The sequence below is a fragment of the Ailuropoda melanoleuca genome, chromosome 2 (genome assembly GCF_002007445.2).
Source record: "Ailuropoda melanoleuca isolate Jingjing chromosome 2, ASM200744v2, whole genome shotgun sequence".
Taxonomy (NCBI): domain Eukaryota; kingdom Metazoa; phylum Chordata; class Mammalia; order Carnivora; family Ursidae; genus Ailuropoda; species Ailuropoda melanoleuca.
The window spans coordinates 15,011,298-15,027,210 of record NC_048219.1 but is presented as its reverse complement, the minus strand read 5'-3'; the positions used below and the strand labels follow the sequence as shown (position 1 = coordinate 15,027,210).

The window sequence follows — 15,913 nt, the reverse complement described above, 5'->3', positions numbered from 1 at the left end:
GGGAAAGGAGGAGTCAGCTAGGTATGGTGGCTTTCGTCCAGGCTGAGCAGCCCAGGAACTCAGGCTGGAAGTCCAGCTGACCGTGACTGCTGGGGGAGGGGAGAGAAGGCTCGGGCATTGGGGGGACCCCTCCTCTGAGCTGGGGAGCCCTGGAGGAGGAACAGGAGGTACGGTGAGGAATTCTGTACGGCGACAGCAGCCAGCTTCCCGGTGTAGACCTGATTGTGTTGTGGACACAGGAAGTGGATTTCACACTGACAGTCACGACCGGATCCCGTGAATACTTGGTAGGTACTCAGTGCTGCAGCCCCAGGCAGCCCCCAGGAACGCAGCCTCGCAGCTTCAGAGAGAGGGGCTGGACTACCCCTTCTGACCTCTTCACCTCCCNTGACCGTGACTGCTGGGGGAGGGGAGAGAAGGCTCGGGCATTGGGGGGACCCCTCCTCTGAGCTGGGGAGCCTGGAGGAGGAACAGGAGGTACGGTGAGGAATTCTGTACGGCGACAGCAGCCAGCTCCCCAGTGTAGACCTGATTGTGTTGCGGACACAGGAAGTGGATTTCACACTGACAGTCACGACCGGATCCCGTAAATACTTGGTAGGTACTCAGTGCTGCAGCCCCAGGCAGCCCCCAGGAACGCAGCAGCCTCGCAGCTTCAGAGAGAGGGGCTGGACTACCCCTTCTGACCCCTTCACCTCCCTCCTTCCCCTATTGACTCTTTCTGAACCCCACTGGGGCAGCTTTCTCCGCACCTTTTCTTTTCCTTTTTTTTTTTTTTTAAGATTTTATTTATTTATTTGACAGAGATAGAGACAGCCAGTGAGAGAGGGAACACAAGCAGGGGGAGTGGGAGAGGAAGAAACAGGTTCAAAGCAGAGGAGCCTGACGTGGGGCTCGATCCCATAACGCCAGGATCACGCCCTGAGCCAAAGGCAGATACTTAACCGCTGTGGCACCCAGGCGCCCCTCCGCACCTTTTCTGCCCTCTGACCCCTGATTCTATGGAGAAGTCCGCTTGGGTTACTGGAATCCCCCAAGAAGCAATAAGATGGGGGAGACCAAGTGCCCCACCTGCTCTGAGTCAGGNTTAACCGCTGTGGCACCCAGGCGCCCCTCCGCACCTTTTCTGCCCTCTGACCCCTGATTCTATGGAGAAGTCTGCTTGGAATCCCCCAAGAAGCAATAAGATGGGGGAGACCAAGTGCCCCACCTGCTCTGAGTCAGGAAATGGACTGGAGGGGCGCCTGGGTGGCACAGCGGTTAAGCGTCTGCCTTTGGCTTAGGGCGTGATCCCGGCGTTGTGGGATCGAGCCCCACGTCAGGCTCCTCTGCTATGAGCCTGCTTCTTCCTCTCCCACTCCCCCTGCTTGTGTTCCCTCTCTCGCTGGCTGTCTCTATCTCTGTTGAATAAATAAATAAAATCTTTAAAAAAAAAAAAAAGGAAATGGACCGGAAAGCCACCAGTACCCCTAGTCCTCCCCAACCAGGCCTTTGGACACAATAGAACACCCCCAGAATCGGGCAGGCCCCGAATAGATGTCCAGCAGGGGTGTGGAGTGGGTGCCAGGTTCTGGCTCTTTGGGGAGGGTGTCTTTGGGGGATCCGAGGTCAAAGGAACAGGTTTCCTGATGCAGGTCTGGGCTGTGAGCCAGGCCTATTGAAGGGCCCAAGGTCTGTCTGAGGGTCCAGGTGAGGGTCTCTTTNCCTCTCTCGCTGGCTGTCTCTATCTCTGTCGAATAAATAAATAAAATCTTTAAAAAAAAAAAAAAGGAAATGGACCGGAAAGCCACCAGTACCCTTAGTCCTCCCCAACCAGGCCTTTGGACGCATTAGAACACCCCAGAATCGGGCAGGCCCTGAACAGATGTCCAGCAGGGGTGTGGACNCCCGAATAGATGTCCAGCAGGGGTGTGGAGTGGGTGCCAGGTTCTGGCTCTTTGGGGAGGGTGTCTTTGGGGGATCCGAGGTCAAAGGAACAGGTTTCCTGATGCAGGTCTGGGCTGTGAGCCAGGCCTATTGAAGGGCCCAAGGTCTGTCTGAGGGTCCAGGTGAGGGTCTCTTTGAGACCAATTTGAGAACCCTCTGAGGTTTATTTGTAAGTCTCTTTGAGGCCTGTTTAGAGGCCCAAAGAGGGTCTGGGTTGGCCTGAGGGCCAGTAGCATANTGAGACCAATTTGAGAACCCTCTGAGGTTTATTTGTAAGTCTCTTTGAGGCCTGTTTAGAGGCCCAAAGAGGATCTGGGTTGGCCTGAGGGCCAGTAGCATAAAAACCAATAAAAATGGCCTGAGGCCAAGGCTGACATTGACCCTTCTCCCTCCATACCACAAAGAGAGAAAATCTGGCCGAGCTGGAAGCAGGCTCTTATGGCCCGGGGGCTGGGGGAGCGGCCGGTGTCTTTCCTTTGGTGATGGATGAAGTTTACCTCAAACCGCAAAACAGTTGGCCAGAGCCCCCCATTCCATCGCAATAACCAGTCGGCTCGCCTTGAGAAATCTGGCAAAGACAACAGTTTTTGAGGACCACACCCACCCGCCCCTCCTTTCTGGAGAAAAAAACATGATGGGCCTTACCTGGAAATGGGCTTTTAAGTATGAATAGGAGTTCGCCTGATGAATAAGGTAGGGACAGTGTTGACCGACACCAGTGAATAGAGAGAAATGTCCAACTATTCTCTGTGGGCTGAGAGAACGACCTCTAAGTACGTCAGTTTTCCTGGCCTTTGGAACTTGCGAGAGCCAGACATACTAGCATCACACAAAACAACGTAAGAGGAACAGCCTCGCAGACTGTACAGAGCTACCCAAAATGAGACCTTGCTCAGCCAAGTCTCCTGTTTGTCGTGGGAACCAAATGAGTCAAGATGTGTGAAGATGTATTGTAAACCGGGAAAGTGTTTATAAAAATGTTAATTAATGTATTTAGAGAGTAGATAGATCAAGTGTGAGGAGGTGGAAATGGAGTAGACAGTTAGACTAGGTGCTAATTTCTCTCTTGAATTCACATTTTAGGGAATGTTTATAAACTGAGAATTCTAATTACTCCCCCCCCCCTTTTCTCAGATGAATACACTGTAAGACAGTTGTAGGAGCGATTGAAAGTATTGTCAGTTTCCCGGTACCAGTTGGGATTCTTAATAGAGCCAATTACAGAGCACCCATTGTAAACGGGCTTAGCCAGGAAAGGAAGGCAGAGCTCATGGGATCTGAAAGTCCAAATGTAGCATGAGCCTCAATGGATCGGATCCGAAGTGCATTACACCTGATGCTCAGGCCAGCTTCTCTATGTTGGGTGACAATGGCCTCTAGGTTTCTTCCTTCAAATTCTGGGGGAGAGAGGGGCTGCCCTTTGGCCAACTCTCCGACCTACAGAATTCCTGAGCTTTGCTTCTGATTGGACCAACTCGGGTCGTGTGGGTGGGGAACACCAAAGCCTGTCTGGTGTGGGTCTGGATCAAGTTTCCATTCCTAAAATAATCACTGCGGGAAGAGGAAGGTGGAATGAGTGCCCACCGTACCTGGTCACTCAGGTGGACCGCTGGGCTTCAGGTGTGCACGCCTACAGTTTTGTTCGGTTTCTGCCCTAGTTGCTGATTCATCATCTAAACTTTCTCTTCCCTGCAGCTTTTCCCTTGCAGACACCATACTGGTCCAGGGCTCGTCCCACTTCCTCACACAGTTTGCTACCATCTTTTCTGGTTTTTTTAGCTGCTAACTTAGTCCCTAGCCTCTTTGCTCGCCGATAAATTTTGCTCAGTCTATACAAACTAGCTCAACACATTTAATCGTAGGAAAGTGCACGTATTACAGCCGATGTGACAAGACAGAAAACACGATTACGAAATTTAGCTGTGGGAAAATTATCATCATTTGCCAAAGATACCATTTTTTCACTGGAAAACCTAATAAAATGAACTCAAAACAATTAATTATGGCTAATGAAGGGTGTAGTGAGACGTCAGACACAAAATCATAAAAATGAGAAAAACTTCTTTCTATAATAACAATAATCAGTTCTAAAATATTGTAACGAGTTATCTGTAGGAGAAGGTATTTATTTATTTATTTATTTATTTATTTATTTATTTATTTTAAAGATGACAAGGAAGCTCATTTGGGGATAGCTGGTTTCTGGAGGTGTAGACACACGTGGCCTTGAATTAGATGGCTCCCTCCCGCACTTCTTAAGAAAGTCAACAGGATGGAGTCCTTTACATAGTAAGGCAAATACCACCTGTTTTTCTAGCAAGAGGCCTTGAAGAAGAAATCTAAGTGTAGGAAGGCAAACTCAGTTGGTGAATATTCGGTTTTCTAATGACCACATTTCAAACAGGGCTATGGATGTGACTTAGTTTTATTGCCTGGGGTAGGAGCCAAAGAGAACAAGGATTTTCAGATGAGTGAGAGGGAGAGAGAGAGGAAGAGGGAGGGAGACAGGGTGAAGGAGAGAAAGAAGGGAGGAGGGAGGCAGGGGAGGGGAGTCAGAAGAAGGAACATGGAGACAGGGGAGGTGACAAGTAGCCCCAGGACTGTGTCTGGGACACATGAGCACCTGCCCAGTTTCCCCAGATGCCAAAGTATAACACTCAAAATGTTTTTTTTTTTGTTACACTCAAAATGTTAAAAACATAATTCTCATGCAATACCTAGTGAGTACAGTCAAAATATTGTTTAACTCAGTGAGGGAATCTTCCAACAAAGCTGTTTCAAAGGAGGATACGGAAACGCGTTTGAAAAACGATGCAGTAAGATTACTACGCGAGGTACGAGAAACTGGTTAATATCCTATACAGCACCCCTCCCCCCGGTCCCCCAACCTTTGGTGTTATTTATGGGATGGAAATCATCTGTGCCTTATCGGTTTTCCAAAGTGAACGTCTAACTCCACAGAGCGTGGGCCCTAATCAATAGTCATTAGAGTACCAGACAAAGCTGCGTGCTGCCGAGCCCACTGACTCCAGAAGGTGTCGTTGGCCAGTTCAGCAGATGTGGAGAGGACTCAGAGCCATCCCTTTGCTCTATTTCCAAAGTTTTGACTAGGATTAGAGGAAAGGAACTTCACAGAGGAACATATTTTATGCAGTGTGACTTTTGGGAGCTCAGAGTCCTTAGAGATGGACCCTGAAAAGAAATATGAGCCAAACTTGGATCCCAACAAGGTGAAGTGGGGATTACAGAAGCAGGGTCACTTGACGCCAGTGGCTTGGAGGGCTCACGTTGTGGGGAAAGATGTCCTATACCCACCTCTGTGCCATGCTTCGGAACATCTCTTCTTGGACTCAGAGTCACCTCAACCTTGTTATTTTCTGTTTTATCTTTCTGCTTTGAAAAAATTAAAATTTTTATGGTGGTAAAATATGCATATTCATAATATAAACATTACCATTTTACTACAGTTCATTGTTAAGTACATTCACACTGCTGTGCAGCCATCATCACCGTGCATGCCCAGAAATTCTTCCTCTTCCCGAACTGAAACTCTGTCCCCATGAAACGCTAACTCCGCATTCCCCCCCTCCTCCTACTTCCTGGCACCCACCAATCTACTTTCTCTGAATTTGACTATGTTAGGTACTTTATATAAGTGTTGGCCCTTTTGTGACTAGCTTATTTTTTTTTTAAGATTTTATTTATTTGAAAGAGAGAGAGAGAGAGCACGAGGAGGGGGAGGGGCAAAGGGGGAGGGAGAAACAGGCTCCCCACTGAGCAGGGAGTAGGTGGAGGGTCTTGATTCCAGGACCCCGAGATCATGACCTGAGCTGAAGTCAGAGGCTTAACCAACTGAGCCACGCAGGCACCCCAACGACTAGCTTATTTCAAATAGTGCCGTGTCTTCAAGGTTCACCCATGTTGTAGCATATATCAGGGTGCCATTCCTTTTGAAGGCCGACTAATATTCCATTGTACGTATAGACCATATTTTGCTTATTCTTTCATTCACTGACGGACACTCGGGGTACTTCCACCTTTTGGCTGTGGGGCATGATGCTGCTGAGTATTCTGATGCACAAACGTCTGTTTAAATCTCTGCTTTCAATTCTTTGGGGTACGTGGAATTGCTGCATCACATCATTATTCTCTTTGAGCTTTCGAGGAACCCCCCTAGGGTTTTCTGCAGCAGCGGCTCCATTTTGCATTCCTACCACCACCGCCTAAATTCCAATTCCCGCACGATTTGGCCCAAGCTGCTTCCTTTTTTTTTTTTTTTTTAAAGATTTTATTTATTTGACAGAGATAGAGACAGCCAGCGAGAGAGGGAACACAAGCAGGGAGAGTGGGAGAGGAAGAAGCAGGCTCATAGCGGTGGAGCCTGATGTGGGGCTCGATTCCACAACGCGATTCCACAACGCCGGGATCACTCCCTGAGCCGAAGGCAGACGCCCAACCGCTGTGCCACCCAGGCGCCCCTGGCCCAAGCTTCTTATTTGGTTTTTGTTTTTAAATCATAGCCAAACTAATAGACGTGAATTTTTAGTTTTAAATAATTGCTCTGGACCACTTTATGAGAACAAAGCCCAGTTGGGAACCTCTCCCTGTCTCTGGATTGATCAGGAATCCCTGCGGCTGATGTGGAGGAAATTACGTCATCCTACCTCCGGGACCACGCCCACTGCTGTTGCTTTCTCTCGGCACACGGTGTCGCTGTTGAAGGCTGGTCCCGCACAGTCTGATGCAGGTTGCTTACCCACTGCGCAGGCTGACGTCTCTGGTGGCTCACGTCGCTCCACGGGCACCACTAGATCTTCCGGAGGAAACAGAATGCCTGGCTAAGATTAAAGTTCCTCAGTGAGATTAGACAAATATTTACTGGGTGCCTTACTTGATGCCAGGCATTGATCTAGGAAGTCATCAGAACAGAGCAGATAATGATCCCTGCCTTTCTGGGGGCTAGGCAATAAACAATGACCACAATAAACAATGACCACAATAAACGAGTAAATTGCAAAGGGTGTTAAAAGGTGTTAGGCACAATGCGAGAATGCAAAAGTGAAACAGGGCAAGAGGATTGGGAGTGTGTAGTGGGAGGCGGGTGAGAGTGACATCATTGGGAAGACACGGGGCAAAGTCCTGAAAGAGGCGAGTTGCATCTGGAGGAAGAGTCCCTGAGAGGTGGGCCAGCCCTAGGGCAGGAGTATGTTGGCTGTGTTTGAGGTCAGAGCCAGGAGAGGAACATGGCCATGGGGATCCATGCAGGATTCTGAGCAGAGAAGTGACATGATCTGATTCATGTTTTTATTTTTTTTAATGTAAGTATTTATTACTTTTTTGGGGGGCAATTTAAAGACTTTACTTTTTTTTTTTAAAGATTTTTTTAAAAATTTNCATGATCTGATTCATGTTTTTATTTTTTTTAATGTAAGTATTTATTACTTTTTTGGGGGGCAATTTAAAGACATTACTTTTTTTTTTAAAGATTTTTTAAAAAATTTAACAGAGATAGAGACAGCCAGCGAGAGAGGGAACACAAGCTGGGGGAGTGGGAGAGGAAGAAGCAGGCTCATAGCAGAGGAGCCTGACGTGGGGCTTGATCCCATAACGCCGGGATCACGCCCTGAGCCGAAAGGCAGATGCTTAACTGCTGTGCCACCCAGGCGCCCCTAAAGACTTTACTTTTTAGAGCAGTTTGAGGTTCAAAGCAAAATTGAGAGGCAGATACAGAAATTTCTCATATACCTGTCGCCCCCTGCCCCAACATCCACAGCCTCCACCATCATCAACGTCACTCCCCCACCAGGACGGTACATGGGTTACAATTGATGAACCTCCGCTGTCACCCCATTACCACCCAAAGACCATAAAAACCAGGGCTCATTGATGGTGTGCGTTCTATGGCTTTGGACAAATGCGTATGACACGTATCCATCATTTTAGTATCATACACAGTATTTGCACTGCCCTAGAAATCCTCTGTGCTCTCTGGCTTATGCTTTAAAAGATGCACTTTGGCTTACGTGTTGAGACTAAATTGAAGGGGAGGAGGTAGGGACGGAGTGGGGAGACCAGGTTGGAGGCTATGGCCATAAGCCTGGGTCACAGGCACCCTGATTTACAAAATCACCCCAGCCCAGAGCCTGGCCCCTCTCCAGCCTCCTCAGCAGCTCCTTCTGCTCTCCCCAGCCATTGCCTGCGTTGGAGGGGCTTTGAAGGGAACCCTGGCTGAGTGAGGGGTTACTATGTGCTACAAATTGCTTTCGGTGCTTTCTGCTGATTATCTCATGTAATCTTCAAAGGCTCATGAGGAAGGGATTGTCTCGCAGATATTTCAAAGCCTATGCTATGGATGAATGATGTCCCCCCTCCGCAAATTCATATGTTGGAGCTCTAAACCCCAATGTAGTGGTATTTGGAGATGGGGTCTTTGGGAAGTAATGAGGTTTAGCGGAGGACATGGGGGTGGGGCCCCCATGATGGGATTGGTGCCCTTACAAGAAGAGACACCACAGCGCTTGTTTCCTTCCTCTTCCGCTCTCCCCCTCCCCCCACCGCAAGCGCACTAACCCAGGAAAGGGAAAGTTGCCCACGGGGAGAAGGCAGCCATCTGTAAGCCAGAGGGAGGGCTCTCAGAGGGGACTGAATTCATCAGCATCTTGATCTTGGACTTCCCAGCCTCTAGAACTGTGAGAAACTGTTGTTTAAGACCCCTGTCTGAGGTATTTTATAGCAGCCCAAGCCGACCAGACAGCCCATTGTACAGACAAGGAAACTGAAACTCTGCGGTTTGGTGACCCAGTCTCTCAGGTGGGTGTGGCAGAGAGGGCCAGCCTGTGATGGCAGACTGAAGACCAGAGGGTACAGGCCTGGGGCGGGGTGCTGCTTGTCAGGGAGGTGGGGGGGGTTGGTGCTGGTGGGTTCCTGCCTGGGACTGGCACCTTCTTGGTGCAGTTTCCCAGGGGCCTGGCTCTGGCTTTTCCAGGCTCAGCAGAGGGGTGGAGAGTGGGGATTGCCTGGGTTCCCAGTGAGGCCCTTCCTTGTGGCCTTCCTGCCTTGCTGAGGCTTGAGCTGTCCAGGCTGGTGCTCCTGGAGGTGGCAGGTGGTGGCAGGGGTGGTGGGGGCTGCAAAATGGGGAGGGGAAGCCACCCAGAGTCCAATCACAACTCCCCGGGGCCTGTTGGCTGCTCATTTTCAGAGAAGGTGGTGAAGAGGGCAGAGTGTTAATGACAGTAATTGCTTTAATTATTTTTTTGGTTTGGAGAGTCATAAAATGCGGCAGCTTGCTCAGTGCTAATCATGGTAATTAGCAGGGGCTGGGGCCTCGCCTGGACGGCAGGCAGTCGTTAACCAGGGGGAAGCATCTGCCTGCAGACATAGAGAGAAATGAAGGAGCCTTCCCCCTTTCTCTTTTGCTTTCCCTTCCCTCCCTTCCGTCTCCCTCTGAGGACTTTGAGCTCCTCATCCCCCACCTGGCTTCCTCCCTCTCCCTCTGCCCTGCCCCTTTCTGAGGGACAGAGGGACGCCTCCTGGACGGTGACACAGTGACTGCAGGGAGGGGGCAGTGGCTGTGGCTGGTCTCGAGGACTGGGCTCAGGCTGGGGGGAGCAGCTGTCTGGGGAAAAGGGGCGAGTTCAGCTGCCAGCAGAGGTCTGTTCTGCCCTGGGGACCCCCGTGGTGCTCCTCCAGGTCCGGGCAGCTTTGGACCATCTGCTTGGGACCAGGCTCCTTGACCCTTACAGATGAGCCAGGAGCGAGAGCAGAGCTCCGTCTGTGAATGAAGCTGGAGGAAGCCTCAAGGAATGGCACTTGGGCCACCTCCCTGCTTCCCTTACCCCTCGCCAAGTGTCACAGGCTCAGCCACCATTTCCGGAGCAGCTAGTGTATGCTGCAGGTTCCGCTGAAGAATCAGGCTCCCCCTCGTTCTTGAGTTCCAGGCAGATGGGGAGTTGCACGTGTAAGAAATAACGACCAGCCAGGGGGGCATCAGAGCTGCAGCGCGTAGGCCGAAAGTGCCAACTCTTGGAAAGTCAGGGAAGGCTTCCTGGAGGAGGTGGCGAGGCTGTGTGTGGGTGCTTCCAGGAGAAAGCTGTGTTTTCTGGGTCTTGCAAGGTCAGGAGTGGTCTCCTGATGTGAGGGGCTGGAGGATTCCTGGCTGAGGAGGGGGAGGGTGGGAGACACAGCCTGAGATATGGCTCTGAGCTGGAATTCGAGGGACCTCCAAGACCACGCCACGGAATTTGAGCTTGGCCTCCCCTCTGAGACCCCATACGTGTGGGGCTTGGCTAAGGGCTGGAGTCGGGGAGCTGTTTTTGTGAGGAATAAAGGAACACACAGGTGAAGCACACAGCTAGTACTCATGGGGACGGGAGTGCTGATCCTGGTGACGATGACAGGCACTCCGTCAGGGGCTCAGCCAGGGACAGCGTCTCAGCACCCCACAGACACGTCCGCGCCATCACACAGACACGCGAGCCACCATCAGACAAAGCACAGTCACCCCCTCTCAGACACATTATGCACCTTCAAACTACGAACAGCCCCTCCTCGGGGACCCCCCGCCACGCTGGACCCACAGACGTGCTTCATCATTGGGGGGCTTGCAGAGGCCAGAGGTGTGGACCGAGTCTGCGATCCTGTTACTTCGCTCCCCGGACCGTGGCTGCAGGGCTGGGGCTGAGGCTGCTTCAGGGAAGCATCTCTGCTGGGCCAGAACGTAAGCCTTGGCGCTGCAGCTGGACGGCCTGCGGCCAGCTCTCGGGGGGAACCGGTCAGCCGCGGGGCCAGCTTTCTGCAGGCAGGGGTGCCACTTAGCCCCCAGGCCTGAGCAACTGGTGAGGGGGACACAGCTGGTTAGGCGAGGGGAGTTTCACCCAAGCTGAACTCTCCCCTCCTCTGAGACCAGGGTCTCGGAGTCACCGCATGTCTCCCGCAGGGGGCTTAGGCAGGGGGCTTAGGCAGAGGGGGTGTGAGCGCAGTGTGGAACACACCTGTGCGTGCGAACAGATGCTGTGAAGGACAAGAGGCTTGCAGCAGGAGGGACAGTGGTTAGACCTCAGGGGGCACTTCTGGATTGCAAGGGAGTGTGCAGAACCACAGGAACAGGAGCAAAGAGCCCCTGGGGTTGGCGAGGAAGCTGGATGTAGGGAGAGGGAGCTTGCTGTGGGCCAGGCACTGTGCCAGGCTGCGTTTCCTGTATGAGCTCACTTACCCCTTCCAGCCCGCAGTGTAGCTGGTGTCGTCAGCACCCCGTTTTACAGACGTGGAACTTAGGACCTTGTGCAGTTCCCCGGTCGGAAGGCACCCAGGCAATGGGGCTTTGGAGGCCTGCTCCCTCAAAGCCCTCCTCGCACCGGGATTTGATGGCCTGTCATCCTTGAGGAGGAGGACAGTGACTGCTTCGTCCTCAGGCACAGTGAGGGCAAGTGTGGTTGCTCTCCAGGTCTGGCTAGAAGGGAGGGAGGGAGGGAGGAAGGGAGANTGAGAGGCAGGGGTTGGTCTGGAGGGTCTATGGCCATCTGGCCCCCCGCCCCCCGTCCTGCTAGGGCACCCACTCCCCACCTGTTGGGAGCCCTGCGGCTCCTGCCACCACCCCCGGAGCCTCCAGGTCTCCGAAGGCTCAGCTGCCTCCTTGTCCAATTCCATTTTCTTACTGGACAAATGAGGGGCTGGCTCTGCTTCCCGTTCACCCCGACAGGCTGGCTGTCAGCTGCACTGGCATCTGCTCTTGTCAGAAAAATTAAGAAGGAGGTGAAAGCAGCCACAGCCCTCGAACTGCCGGCTGGAGAGAGGATGTGGGCCTGGCTTCTCCAGGGAAGATCCTCTCAGTGTCCCGTAAGAGACGCCTGAGGCGGCCCGGGCCAGAGTGGACACCAGTCTTCCGCCAGCGTTCTCTTCCCTTAAGACAGACGTGTGAACAGCGTGGCCTCCGGGGCCGCTTCCTGGGCTGAATCCCAGGTCTGGGCTGACCAGCTGTGTATTTGGGCAAGTTACTTGGCCTCTCTGTGCCTTTGTTTTCCCCTTTGTGAAATGGAACAGTGAAATGAATGTAAAGCTCTTGGAGCAGAATACACACGGCACTTGGTGAGAAGTTCGTGTTAGCGTGTTAGGGCTACGATGGCTCTCGTGTGTCCTTGTCCCGGTGACCGCTCCTCTGAGGGGAGGGCGCTGCCCGGCTGTGGGGTGGGGGAGAGCTCCCCGTGGACTGGGCGGGTCGGAGAAGGCTTCACTCATTCTACAAAACTTTACTGACCCCAGGCCCCCGGTCCCTGCCCTTGGGGACCCTCCTTGTCTGGTCGGGGGAGGCTGATGTGTGAACAGAGGATGATTTATAAGAGGCGAAGAGGAGGAAGCAGCTGACGGTGTGGGAGTGGTGGAGCCAGGAGGTCCGGGAAGGCTTCCCAGAGGAGCTGGCATGAGCAGAATGTGGAAGAGTGAGTAAGAAGAGTTCGTCAGGCAGCCTCAGGGAGGAAGGCTTTCCAGGGAGACTGGGTTACACCCTGGGGGCAGTGGGAGGACCCCACGTGTGGAGTAGACGAAGATGCCATCGGCTTGTGGGACGTGGCTCAGGTGGATGGATGGGCGTGGGGAGGATGAACGGGGAGGATGCTCCGCCCCAGCTGCCAGGACTGGGCAGCCCAGGTCAATGGCATTACTGGCTACCGTCGAGTAGATGAACCCAAAGAAAGGACATTTGTGATCCTCCAGGCCCAAGATGGCTGGGACTGGAGAGGTGGCTGGGCCTTGGCAGGAGGGGCCAGAGCTGGGGGTTTGGGGAGGGTAAGGGGTTTCTCTCCAGGATGGTGCCCTCCTGGCTCCCTCCACCTGTCAGCCTGCGGTCCATCCCACTGGGGAGAGCAGGTCTGCAGGCTGCCGGGCTCGGCCGTGTCCGTCCAGCAGGGGGCAGCCGCAGTGCGCGGATGGGGCAGGCCCGCCACCGCGGCTCCGCTCTGCACCAGGGACACTTAGGAAAAGGTCTGGGGGTGGGGGGCGGGGTGCGCCAGACCCCGGGTGTCAGGGGCTTCCTGCGTGTGCTGAAGCGCAGGGGGAGGGACACCTTCCCACCCTCAGGATCTCGTGTATTGAGGAGGTCCTGCCGGGGAACGAGGATGCTCTCAGAACCTCAGAGGCCACATCGGTTGCTCCAGTAATTTTCAACCCTGGAAGCACAGTGGAATCACCTGAGTGTTAAAAACATACCCATGTCCCGCGCTCTCCCCACATCAACGGCATTAGAGTCTCTGGGGGTGGGGCCCAGGCATCCGTGATTCCAAAGTCTCTTCTGGTGATTCCCAGGCTCCTGCGCTGAATTCCCGGGTGGCAACTGACACACGCCTGGGCTGTCTTCACACCCATGGGGTAGGTCTGCCTCATTTGCATCTCGTGACCTTGACAGTCCGGAGTGAGTCTGAGGACTCTCCACTCCTGCCCGGACATCTGGAACCAGAGAACAGGTGGCGAACAGGGAACCCCACAAGGAGATGCCGGCTCCCGCCTGCCCAGGGTGAGGAGCGCAGAGCGGGCTGTGGGGTGTGTGTCCAGGAACACGTGCACGCGAGCCTCTCTGCACGTGCGGGAGGCACCGTCCTGTGTGAAGCCCCGTGGAACCGTGTCTCTCTGGGCCTGTGTAGGTATTTCCAGCCCCTTCTGCCTGCACGGACCCGTGTCCTTCGCCTCGGTGCTACACGTACGTGTGGGTACATACGAGAGCCGCTCTGTGCTTACAGCCACGAGCTGCCTCTGTGTCTGCACGTGTGTCTGTGCACATGCGTGTCTTTGCGCACACACGTTTGTCTCCGTGTCCCCTTGTCTCTCGTGGGAGGCTGTCTCAAAGCCGGCCTGTGTGTGCTGTGTTCTTGGGTCTTTAGAAGCCAATAACGGATTTAAAGCTCTGCCGTTTGAAGGTATTTTTTCCCTCCTTCTCTCCTTGCGGTCTGACCGATATGCTGCTCCCATGCAGCTTCCCCAAAGACCACACACAGGCGGGTTCTGTGTGGACAGAGTCAAGTGTGGGCTTAGAAAAATCCACTGCAGCCTCTTCAGGCACATGGTGTTCTTTCGGCCTCCAGGTGGGCGGCTGGGCTTGCTGGCAAGAGCCTCCTCGATGCTGATGCGGCCAGCCGCGGGCCCCCGTGCCCCCTCCCCGGGGCATGCCACCTCCCTTCAATCCCCCCCACATCACCCCTCCCATCCCACCTCGGCACATCCCTCCTTACTGCAAATCCTCCTGTGACCCCTCACTTCCTCTAGGACGAAACCCAAGCTCCCAGCCCAGCACCGCAAGCCCCCGGCAGCTGAGTCAATGTACCTGCCTACCCCACTCCCCCTCCCTGCCCCCAGCCCACCAGGCGAGGGGCCACCCGGCACCATGTCCTTGGACACCGATGCACTATCAAGCCTCCAGTTGCTCCCTCTGCTGGGCCTCTTACCCCTCTGGGCTGGTGTCCCCTCCTCACCCAGCCTGGACAAGCTCCTAGCTCCCCTCTCTGAAAGCCTTCTCTGCCCTTCCCACGAGGAATGGATGGCTCTTCCCTCGGTGTCAGCTCCAGACCACCATTGGATCTTCTGCTGTGTATCGTGACGGTCAGTGGGGGGTGTGTCCCCCCAAACTGTGGCCTCCTTTGAGGGCTATCTCAGTGGTGCTCCTGGGTCAGCCTGGAACCTCAGGGCCAGACTCCAACCTCTGGGAGACTCACCCTGAGCAGAATTCCAGCATCTACCCATACCCCTGTGCATTGACTGTCCGAGACAGTGCTGTCTTCTCTTTCCTCCGTCCTGGCTGGCAGCTGGCCTCAGCTTCCATGCTCCAGGGAGCTTTGTGGCTGGGCAGGAAGAGACATCTGCAAGTCATTTCTCTGTTGGGGTTTCGTTTGCCTGAATTTGGAGCCTCTCCAGGGGATTAAGGTGGGTGTCTTGGTAAGGCAGGGAGAGGATATGGAAGAAAGAGAGAGAGGAATTCCTCCTGACTAGAGGCAGAATCTTTATGGACCCAAGAGAGTGGGAGGTGAGGGAAGCCTGGCATTGCCCAGGCAGGGGGGACTCTTGTCTGTTCCCTGGCAGGGCCTCGGAGGAGTAGGATGCCCAGGGGGCTGTGTGGGTCCCAGCCTTGCCCAGTGTGCTGGTGGGGTCGAAGGAATCCTGGGGGCCAGGCCAGTGGTGTCTCCATAAGAACCATTGTTGAATGGTGGCCACGATGAGAGGGGCCGGCCCCGGGGCCTTGGTGCTGCACTGCCAATTCCGAGACCCTGGGCTGCCGTGGCAGGATTGTGGCCAAGTCATTGTGCCTCACCTGTAAAATGGAGATAAAATAGAATCTCCCTCTTCTTCTTTTTTTTTTTTTAAGATTTTATTCTTAAATTTTTAAAAAATATTTTATTTGTTAATTTAAGATAGAGAGAGCATGAGCTGAAGGAGGGGCAAAGGGAGAGGGAGAAGCAGACTCCCTACCGAGCAGGGAGCCTGACGCAGGACTTGATCCCAGGACCTGAGCTGAAGGCAGACGCTTAACCAACTGAGCCACCCAGGCACCCTATTAATTTATTTTAGAGAGAGAGAGCAAGAGTAGAGGGAGGGGCAGAGGAAGAGGGAGAGAGAGAAGCCTCAAGCAGACTCCCCGCTGAGCATGGAGCCCAACTCAGGGGCTCGATCCCATGACCCTGAGATCATGACCTGAGCTGAAACCAAGAGTCAGATGCTTAACCGACTGAGTCACCCAATATGCCCCCAGTATCTCCCTCTTGATGACAGCCTTAAATGAGATAATCAGAGTATTAGTCAACTCTTAAAAGATTCTACCAAATACTCTTGCAAGGACTCCACAGACAATAACACATTTAACCCTCATAACAACCCTGTGTGTTAGATACTTTTATAATTCCCATTTGTATAGAAGAGGAAACTGAGGTAGTGAGTTGCTCAAGGTTGTAAACAGATAGAGGTGGTCTGGTCCCTGAACCTGGACTTTTAGTGGCCCTCTGGACTCTCACTC

The 15,913-nt window shown here is 53.4% G+C and overlaps 1 long non-coding RNA gene across 1 annotated transcript; it reads left to right on the top strand.

The window, feature by feature from the left end:
- The first annotated feature begins 11,383 nt into the window (after positions 1-11,383).
- LOC117797435 lies at positions 11,384-14,902 on the top strand. The gene is made up of 3 exons (XR_004622395.1): positions 11,384-12,359; positions 13,222-13,429; positions 14,176-14,902. It is a non-coding gene; the product is annotated as an uncharacterized LOC117797435 (long non-coding RNA).
- Positions 14,903-15,913: the final 1,011 nt, after the last annotated feature.